The 8391-nt window shown below is 34.4% G+C and overlaps 1 protein-coding gene across 2 annotated transcripts in view; it reads left to right on the top strand.

The window, feature by feature from the left end:
* Positions 1–8391, top strand: part of LOC117169062 (peroxisome assembly factor 2) — a 191200-nt gene that overhangs the window by 65223 nt on the left and 117586 nt on the right. The window lies entirely within an intron of this gene.

Consider the following 8391-nt stretch of genomic DNA (forward strand, 5'->3'; position numbering starts at 1 on the left):
GAATATGGTTACAAAAAAAAATAGGCAGTCGCGGACAATTGTCCAGGGGTGGTCCCGAAGGAATTAACCCCCAAGCGGAGGTCTGAAAACCGTACCGAAAGCTGAATGGCACCTGGGTGAGGTGTCTAGAACGGTGACTCTGGGATACCGGGTGACCTCTCAGAGTAACCAGCCTTATACTTGCATGCGGGGCTCTACAAGGATGGACGAACCCCTTTCCCTAGCTTCTCGTGGGAACAACAATGACAACACCAAACATAGTTGTAGTAAGTGCGGTTCAAAACAACAGAACGCGCAGGGCTACCGACAATGGGTCGGCCAACAATGCCGACCAATCTAGAGCTGGGGGAGCCAATGAAAATGGATTCAATGCGATGGATCGGCCGGATCTCGTGACCTTTGGGTGGACTCAAAGCCGCATTTAGGACGTAGCATCAGTAGAGGAATTTCTCGGAAGTATATACAAGCATCTTCTTCGACATATTTTCCGAGGAAGGAGATGTGATTTGGAATGCCGAGAATAAGTTGAAGACACAATAAAAATCAGAGCTATCATTAAGGGTTAAAGGAGGCCATTTATTTTCACTTGCATTTCGACGGCCAAGCTTGTGGAGGAACTCCAGGTTAACAGCGTACGCCACGAGTTGGCCATCGAAATTCAAGTCTAAATGGCATCCTTTAACCCTTAATGATAGCTCGAACTTTTATTGTGTCTACACCTTATTTTGGCATTCCACATCACATCTCCCTCCTCGGCATTATTCCTTTAATACACTGCATTTTAAAATGATTCTAATGTCTCTTAGCGCGATCTTTGTCCTTTTTGATTTCTTCTCTTTGAATATTTTTCACATATTTTCACATATATGGTTACATTCGCATTTACTATCCAGGTTGCTAATTTTTTGACAAAACTGACAATACGAGTACGTGTAGAAGTTGTTCTCTTTTCAATATCACCTTTGTTCCAAATCGCAAAAATAATATCGTCTGAACTAGTTCCCTCTAAAATTGCTGCTGATTGAAGCGTAATGCCTCTAGCTTCTGAACATTTTTTGCAATCTCCAAACTGACAATCTTCGTTTATAAGAAAATACATCACTTTAGGCAAATTTGCATCCCGGATATCTTTGATATTCGCTACATCCCTTCTCTGGTTTTTTAATTCAATAAGTAAAAGCTCAAATTTGGCTCACAGGATCACTCACAGGACATGCATTGTATGGGGCAGGAGTTTTATATATTGATTTTCGATATTGAGTTTTATATATTGATATTGGTGTTCGAAGGAAAGAGTGAGAAAACACTATGCAATTTTTGATTAAATGTTGAGAGAATTGAACAAGTTGATAAGTTCGTATATCTTGTTAGCTTATTTACTAGGGACGGGAAGATAGATGAGGTATTAGATAGACGAATAAATGAAGGTAAGAAGGTTATTGGTAGAGCAGGTCCCCTTATCAGAAGTAAAAATATATCAAATAAAGCTAAAATGGCAATGCATAATTCCATATTTGTACCGACTGTACTATCGGTAGCGAGACATGGACTTATCAAGAAAAAGGTAAGAGTAAAATTAACGCAATTGACATGAGATTGATGCGCATAATATGCGGGAAAACCATGATGGACAAAGTAAGTAACGAGATAATTCTAAAAGAATGTGGTGCAGAAGAGACGCTAGTAGACACCCTACCGAGGGAGTCACGCCTAGCCCGAAAGGGAAATGGCTTAATGTTGTAATAATAATAATAATAATAATAATAATAATAATATGTTTTAATAGAAAATTTCCTGGACTGATCTATGATTTATTTTGTTACTTCAGAAACCGTGAAAAGTAAAGCTTGCTTCGTGATTTCTCTTGGCATCAGCGTCAGCAGACCGATCTTTTCTTGTGCATTTTTCCAGTTTTTCAAAGCTCTTTTAAAATTCGATACCCATTCGGCGCAAGGTGACAATTTTACTTTTGGCAATGATAAATTTTAAACTTTTAAGAGCTTACTGGTCGTCGTTTCCGTAAATGTATCAGCTGTTTTCTTTTGTTTGCAAACATAGTTTTCTCGACACCTTTCTCTGATACTTAATGGATTTCAACAAGGCGAAGCATTACATATTACATCTGAAATTCTATTATTTGTGTCCGTAATCTGAAAAATCGTTTGAATTCTTTGTCTTCATACTCAAACTGTTTGTTTTCACATACATTTACATCATTCAACATTGGTTCTTCGTCACCTTAAATTGCCTGATTTGAACACACGCGAAACTTACCAATAATTCGGCAGTAACCATTTTTACAAACACTGTCGCTTTAAATGATTATTTTTTTGAGAAAAATGGTCCTAATAAAACAGCCAACTTATGAAGCTGTGCAAATGGGTCACTAGAATTGCTGTATATCACTTTCTTATAAATAGTTTCGAAGTCAGGACATATTGCCAAATATGAAATAACACTATATAGTATATTCTATCTTTCCGGACTTCAGTTTGTTCTGTTAGTGCATTCAATTGTTTCCATGTCGACAACATTTGTAATTCACTTCAGAGTTATACATCATATTAAAAAAACACCTGAAAAATAAGGGTATATTTTGTGATTTTTTTGTGGATGAAAGATATAACGAATCTTTCCAAAACTTATATGGCATATTAGGGCACTTTTAAACTAAGAAATAACATTTTTTCAGCCATAAATATACATAACTTTTTTAATCATAAGGGACCCACAAATTTGCATGAAATTATTTAAAAAATAATTGTTTAAACATTTTTTTCCAATTTAGAGAGGTTCACACAGGAGACAATCGCTTCAACTATATGTGTATGCAAGGAAAACTTAATCGGTCAAATACTTTTTGAGTTACCTTCCGGGCAATTATGAAAAATATGATACTGAGAAAAACGCTTTTAAAGATTCACATGCTGAAAAAAAGGCAGCATCGGCAGGCTAGCGCGAAGCACGCGGGGCGCCTTATAGAGGTGTAAGAATGTACCTGCGACTCTGAAACTTTTACAGCGAGTTTTTGGGATGACAAGCTTCCATTTAAGCCAAGAAAAAAATTAATTTTTTGAAGCCGTTACATGGATCGCCCCCGTTAATTTACGAAAAATAAATTTTTCTACAAAAATGAATAGTTTAGCGAGGACGCAACTCACAGGATATTTTTAATTATTACAAAAAATTTAAAAAACATAAAAAGACATCGATGGTGGCCTTTTTGAGAAATTTGAGTTCTTATATTTTTCGATAAATGTAAGCCATTTTGGCAATTTTGTTAACTTTCCTTAAATTTCCTGATGATTTTAAAAGAGTTTAGTTTTCCCTAAAAGCTCCTGCAAAGAAAATTAAATTATGTCAATTGGTTCCCAAGATACAGCATTTAAACAAAAATCGTGATTATACGGATCATAGTTTGCCTTGGAAAACAATAGATTTCATCCACAAACAATTCCGTGAAATCACCAGGGTCAGACTGCCCGATTTCATATGAAATCGGTCATACCTGTAAATGTATGGTAATCAATTTTATTAAAATCACAGTTTTTTATCAATAAAATATAATAATTATGGTAGCATTATTTATTGTTATTGAACTAAATATCAATATAAATTATTAGGCAAAATAAAGAATACTAATAATTATGTAAGAATTAATTAAAAAAAGAATATTATTCATTTATTACTCATTTTTTACTTTTTTCAATTATTAAGTCAGTAACAATTTTTAATCTAGATTACTGTTATCGAAAAATTAACCGACATTTATTCACTATTTAACTCTGATTCTCAGAAAGGATTGTTTATATCTAGAAGTTTTAACTATAATTGAATTATTTTTGAAATGTAAATTTTGATTTCTGGAGGAGCATTAAAAATTACTATTTGTTATATTTACAATGCGAGAACTGAAAAACTATTAAAAAATGTCGACAAAAAGATTTGAACTAGTGGCAGCCTGGTCGTTGGACAGGCCCTTTACCACTGGACAGGTGGCGCAGGCTGGAAATAACCGCGCGTGACTCTGTAGACATTTGGCAGCCCCGGCGACCGTGATGTTCATACGCTCATAATTTTTAAACTATCGATTGATGATAAGTTTCATCAAAAAGTCAATGTTGCAGAGGAGGCCTTTCCCATTGTACATAGGGCGCTACGAAAGTTGTGCAATACAGACGAACCTTTTGTAGTTTTTCGAAGTACTTTCCACCGCCGTGAATACACTTTTCCATACTTCGAAACCAGTCATCGAACCAACCCTTCCACTTCTCTTCCGGAAAATCTGCACACGTTTGTTCCCACGCCGTTAAAAGGTCAGTTTCGTTAGTAAATCAACGTCCTTTTAGTTGTTTTTTTACTTCCGGAAATAAACCAAAGTCACAGGGAGCAAGATCTGGACTGTAAGGAGGGTGATCTAGAACAGTCAGTTCAGATTTGACCAAAAAAGCTACTGTAAGTCGGTGCATTGTCGTGGTGGAATAGCCAGGTGCTGAGTCGAGATTTCGGCCTGACGTTTTTGGGTTGGTTTATGACTTGGAGTAAACATTCTTGAGCCTACCAGGAAGAGGCTGTACGCTGTTTTTCCAGTACGACCCGATCCACAATGCCTTGTTTTCCAAAGAATACTGCAATCATTCTTTTGTTTACAGATCGAGACTTCCGCACCTCCATTGGAGCATCCTCATCCTCACACAGCCAGATCTTGTTTGTGACTTTGTTCGAACGTTTTAATAATATAGCCAGGTTTCGTCGCCTGTTATAATACTATTTACATTTGGAGGAGATCCCGATTCAAATGTTTTTAGAAATTTTCGCACCACTTTACTCTCGCTGCCATTGGCTCCTCGGTCAAAGCATGTGGTACCCATAGAAAACAAACCTTCCTAACATGTAAATGTTCATGCAGAATTCAATGGACTGTTGGTGCACTAATGTGTAACACACGCTCTATCTGCCGGTACGTTATTCTTCTATTATCATTCAGTAGATATTCACAGACGCAACGTTTTCCGATGTCACCACTTCCGGCGGTTGACCTGAGCGCGAGTCGTCCGCGAGACCGCAATTTCCCCTTTCAAACTGTTCATAGCGTCGGAAAATTGTTGTGGGATGCGGACAATCCTTACCCAATACCGGAGACATTTCCTCAAAACTTTGGTCTACACTTAAACCGCGAGAAAAGTTGTATCGAATTATCACACGATATTCTTCCTTTGTCCACGTCGCCATTTCTCGATCGTTCTGGGCTGCGTGCTTAGACTGTACTGAGACCTGAGTCAGCAGGTTTCCTCTTCTTACCTATTTTTTGACGACCCAGAAGTTAGCTATGCATATAGATTTGAAAATTCGACCTTGAATACAAAATGAAATAATAGACGTAGCTAAAAACTAAAAACACCGCTGGAATCGTCTGAGCCATATCTCTAGGTGTTTTTTTTCATTTTTTTTTAAATTTCATTTTCTAAACAATTACGTTGTTATTTAACATATATCCTTCATTATGAAAAAAATCAAGAGTCCTAAAGAAAAAGTAAATATAGTTCTGGATTCTCCTCGGCAATATCTCCAGGAGTTTTGTTCATTTTTTGAAAAAAAGTAGTTATTTAAACAATTATATTGTTCATAATTTAAAAAAATTTATTTAACAATTGTGGTAAACAATTGAGAGTTGTTATGTGAAAAATAACATACCTTGAAGTATCATGAATGAAAAAAATTTTAAACAATGCAAAAAAGTTAGTTTGAACATTTTTTTCCCCTCTCTACGCACACAACTTTACGATATCCCATGGCGCTAATGGATTTGATTATTTATCCTTTATCATAAAAAAAGTCAAAACTCCTAAAGAAAAAGTGAAGATAGTTCTGGATTCTCCTCGGCAATATCTCCAGGTGTTTTTTCATTTTTTGAAAAAATTAATTATTTAAACAATTATATTGTTTATAATTAAAAAAAATTTATTTAAAAATTGTGGTGAACAATTTAGAGCTGTTCAGTGAAAAATAACATACCGTGAAGTATCATGAATGACAAAAAATTTTAAACAATGCAAAAAAGTTAGTTTAAACATTGTTTTTGATAAATAAATCCATATGCGCCATGGGATATCGTAAAGCTGTGTGCGTAGAGAGGGCAAAAACAATGTTTGAACTAACTTTTTTGCATTGTTTAAAATTTTTTTCATTCGTGATACTTCAAGGTATGTTATTTTACACTTAAAAACTCTGAATTTTTAACACAGTTGTTAAATAAATTTTTTAATATTATAAACAATATAATTGTTTAAATAATTACTTTTTAAAAAAATGAAAAAACACCTGGTGATACTGCCAAGTAGAATCCAGAACTATCTTCACTTTTTCTTTAAGAGTTTTGGTTTTTTTTTTATAATGAAGGATAAATAATCAAATCCAATCAAATCCATATGCGCCATGGGATATCGTAAAGTTGTGTACGTAGAGAGGGGAAAAAAATTCAAACTAACTTTTTTGCATTGTTTAAAATTTTTTTTCATTCATGATACTTCAAGGTTTGTTATTTTTCACTTAACAACTCTGAATTGTTTACCACAATTGTTAAATAAATAGTTAAAAATTTTAAACAATATAATTGTTTAAATAGTTAATTTTTCCAAAAAACGAAAAAAACATCTGGAGATATTGCCGAGGAGAATCCAGAACTATCTTCACTTTTTCTTTAAGACTTTTGGTTTTTTTCATAATGAAGGATATATATTAATTAACAACGTAATTGTTTAAAATATGAATTTATGAAAAAAGTGAAAAAAACACCTAGAGATATGGCTCAGATGATTCAAGCAGTGTTTTTAGTTTTTCGCTACGTCTATTATTTCATTTTTTATTCAAGGTCGAATTTTCAAATCTATATGTATAGCTAACTTCTGGGTCGTAATTTTTGACGCTCTTTCTAATGATGCAAGGATCATCTCTCTTCTTTCAATAGGTTTCGCGTATTGCCAAACTTTCGTAGCGCCCTACGTAAGTTCGAAAGTGACGCGCTGCGTGCGTTTGAATCTCGGCGATTGCGGAGATTTTAATAAAATGCGATTCTCATAAGTTATAAACAATAAGACTTCTCTAACCAAAGTCATCAATTACTTTAGTTTAGAATAATGTACGGAGTGTAGTTAAGAATTGATGTCAATAAAAATACGAGGAAACGGAGGAGTATCTATCAGAGATTAAAGAAGGTGTAAATGACTTTATTTTCCATGCCATTTTGGATTTCTTTATGAAATAGTATTTCAATTTAATGGAAAAATGGCGTGCATGTAGCTTCGGATAAAAATAAAAAACCCTACAGAACAAAAATTGTGTAAATGAGAAAAAATATAAGATTTTCCATGACTTTTTCTTGCATGGCACTTTGGATTTTGTTAGGAAATATTATTTTAAACCTTGCTTGCCACTGGGAGTCCATATGGACACCAGCACATTTTCTAGATGAAATTTAAATGCCTTAACTCAAGAGCAGCGGGTTTTAAGTCACAATCGTTCATGAAATTTATATCTATCATTTACGACCAATAGAAATACTCTACGTAAGTTTGGCAGTCTGTGGCAGCTATTCCAACTGGCCTGGCGGCCATATGGACCGCAAAATTCCCAACTTTATTTCTCAAAATAAAAATATGTTTTTTACGATAGAGAATTGAATACTATTTTTTTATTATAGTTGCGTACTAGAAGAAGACAACCTCAAATTTTTAGCTCTTTTTACAACAAAAATTTGAAAAACCTGTTTTTTGTAAAGACAGTCATTTTTCCAATTTCACTAAATTCAGTAATTTTCTTAACATACTTAAATAATAATTTTTCCTATAAAACCTATACAGTGCTTTTAATTAACACTTCAAGAAGTTATAGAAAATTTTTCAAGTAAATCTATCGAGTAATTTTGTTTTGATTAAGAATTATCTACGCTGGGGTTATATGGACCCCAGGTTGCAAGCGTATTACTCAGCAGAAGTGTGGCAAGCATCTCTGCCACCTTTTGGTACTTAGCTTTCTAAAATCAAGTGTTTTGTCGCTCCTCGTGATTCTGAAATCTACCTAGGAAAGTGTTCAATATTTTTTAATAATAAGCAATATATAATTTTCATTAACATTTAGAACCATGAAGCAATTGAAAACATAAAAGAATTATTTCAGTGTAAAAAATTTAATTTTTTCACTTTCGACTTTTAGTAAGGACAAGCTTTGAACGTATGGAACACATATTACGCACAGATTTTTCAAGGAAATCACCTCTTCTAAAATACGATATTGTCATAAGGACAACCGCAGGATTTCGCCGGGAGCGGGTGCTAATCTGAAAAATTTCACCCGCTTCCAGCGAAATCGCGGTAAAATTTCAGCCATAACCAC

The sequence above is a fragment of the Belonocnema kinseyi genome, chromosome 3, assembly GCF_010883055.1.
Source record: "Belonocnema kinseyi isolate 2016_QV_RU_SX_M_011 chromosome 3, B_treatae_v1, whole genome shotgun sequence".
NCBI classification, from domain to species: Eukaryota; Metazoa; Arthropoda; class Insecta; order Hymenoptera; family Cynipidae; genus Belonocnema; species Belonocnema kinseyi.